Source organism: Mus pahari, chromosome 19 (genome assembly GCF_900095145.1).
Source record: "Mus pahari chromosome 19, PAHARI_EIJ_v1.1, whole genome shotgun sequence".
In the NCBI taxonomy this organism is placed as follows: Eukaryota; Metazoa; Chordata; class Mammalia; order Rodentia; family Muridae; genus Mus; species Mus pahari.
The window spans coordinates 30210932-30213225 of NC_034608.1; positions in this window are offsets into that span (position 1 = coordinate 30210932).

The following is a 2294-nucleotide window of genomic DNA, read 5'->3' on the forward strand; positions in this document are numbered from 1 at the left end:
TCTGTCTGTGCTTCTTCTTCTTCTTCTTCTTCTTCTTCTTCTTCTTCTTCTTCTTCTTCTTCTTCTTCTTCTTCTTCTTCTTCTAAAGATTTATTTATTATTATATCTAAGTACACTGTAGCTGTCTTCAGGTGCACCAGAAGAGGGCATCAGATCTCGTTATGGATGGTTATGAGCCACCATGTGGTTGCTGGGATTTGAACTCAGGACCCCTGGAAGAGCAGTTGGTGCTCTTAACCACTGAGCCATCTCTCCAGTCCCTGTCTGTGCCTCTTGAGTGCTGGGATTACTGGTATGTGCCACCATGTGTGGTCTACGCAGTGACAGAGATGGGACCAAGGGCTTTGTGGATGCTAGGCAGTCAGTCTGCCATCTGTTCTAAAATTAAGCATTGACTTTGCCTCAGTCTGTTTGTGCCACTATGACAAAATAGAACAGATGGGTAATCAATAAAGAACAGACAGTTACTACCCATCGTGCTGGGGTCCGGGAGGCTGAGATCAGAGCTTCAGCAGGCCCATTTGTCCAGTGAGGACTCAGTCTTGCTCAAGATGATCTTGGAGTCATTTGTCCTCACAGGGTAGAGCGCCCCGTCCCAGCAGGAAGAGTAGGCACACTGGCACGAAACCTCTTTTTGAAGAGTCTCAATCCATTCACAAGGGGAATACTCATGACCTGCTCACTCTGAGGCCTGCACCTCACCTCCCTCATTGTCTGTGGAAGCTCGGTTTGTGGAGTTTAGAGGAGATCAAGCCATGATTAAAGTGACTGAAGGTCAGACTGTGTGAGTTCCTGCTTCTAGGTGGATGCTGGAGCGAATGATCATTGTCTTCTTGCTGTGCATGTCTGTCTCTGTATGTGAATGTGAGGTTGTGTGTGTGTGTGTGTGTGTGTCTATCTGTCTCTCCGTGTGTATGTGAGGTTGTGTGTGTGTGTGTCTGTCTCTGTGTGTGTATATGAAGGCATGTATGTGTGTGAGGGTGTGTCTGTGAATGTAAGTGTGTAAGTGTGTTTGTGTTTAAGCACGTGCACACATGAGTGAGTCAGCAAGCAAGCCAGCCAGCCAGCCAGCCAGCCAGCCAGCCAGCCTTGGGGAGGGAGGGAGGGAGGGAGGGAGGGAAGGAGGGAGGGAGGGAGGTATATGGATGCACACATGGAAGTCAGAAGTCAACCTTGGATGTTAGTCCTCAGTTCACCATCCATCTTGGTTTTTAGGCAAGGTCTCTCATTGGTTTAGGCCAGGCTGACAGGCCAGTGAGCCCCAGGGACCTGCCTGCCTCTGCCTTCTTAGTGCTGGGATTTCTTGTGTGTGCCACCATGCTTAGCCTTTTTTTTGCCTGGTTGAACTCTGGTCCTTCAGCTTGTCTGGCAAGTACTTTTCAGACTAAACCATTTCCACAGCCTTAAGGAAGTTAGATTTTTTTAAAAAAAAAAAAAATATGGATGTTGTGTTCTACCCAGAAATCACTGTGTCTCAGGTAAGGCTTTTCCTAGCAGTTCAGGTAAGCATTTGAGCTATTAGAATTCTGCTTTCTTGTTGAAACCCTGCCAGAATCACTTTCCTCCTACACCAAACTCTAGGGGCAGGAAGGAGAGCCCCAGCACAGATAGGGAGTCACTTCCATTTCTGGAAGATGTGACCTGCCTGTCTGGGGCCTGGGGCTTTCAGAGCTGGCACTAAGTCAGAATTCCAGGAAGTGAGATCCCTAGTTCCCCTTCAGGCTCTGGCAAGTCCCTTCTCTCCAAACCATCCTTGTCACGTGCCTCTAAATTCTCCCCCAGTCCCTAGCATGGTCTTTCTGGTGTGTCTGGTCCAGCGGCCTTAAACATGCTTAAGGCAAGGATCTGCCCCTTTGCAGAGGTCCCTGAGTCACCTGGACGTCGTTCCCAATCGGCCCCATCACTAGCCTTCTACCTCAAAGCCATTTTCCCAGGATTTCACTCTGGGGTCCAAGTGTTAGTTTTTAGAAGTCAGGATTCCCTCACAAGCCACTAAACAATCCATAGGGCCTTTCAAACCGAGGATGCAAAGGCTGTTATCAGGCTTGGCCACTTAGAGGTCACAATTTCCCTTGCTTTCCTGTGATCTACCCTAGGTCAGGGTGGCAGAGGTGGCTGACTCTGCCCCAGTGACCAGCACATCTATCTGGGAGGGAGCAGATTGTCACTCACGATGCCAGTCAAGGTAACAGGCCCATTCTCTGAGGCGGGCTGGCAAGGCCCATCTTAGGAGAAGTACCTTCTCTCTCTCTCTCTCTCTCTCTCTCTCTCTCTCTCTCTCTCTCTCTCTCTCT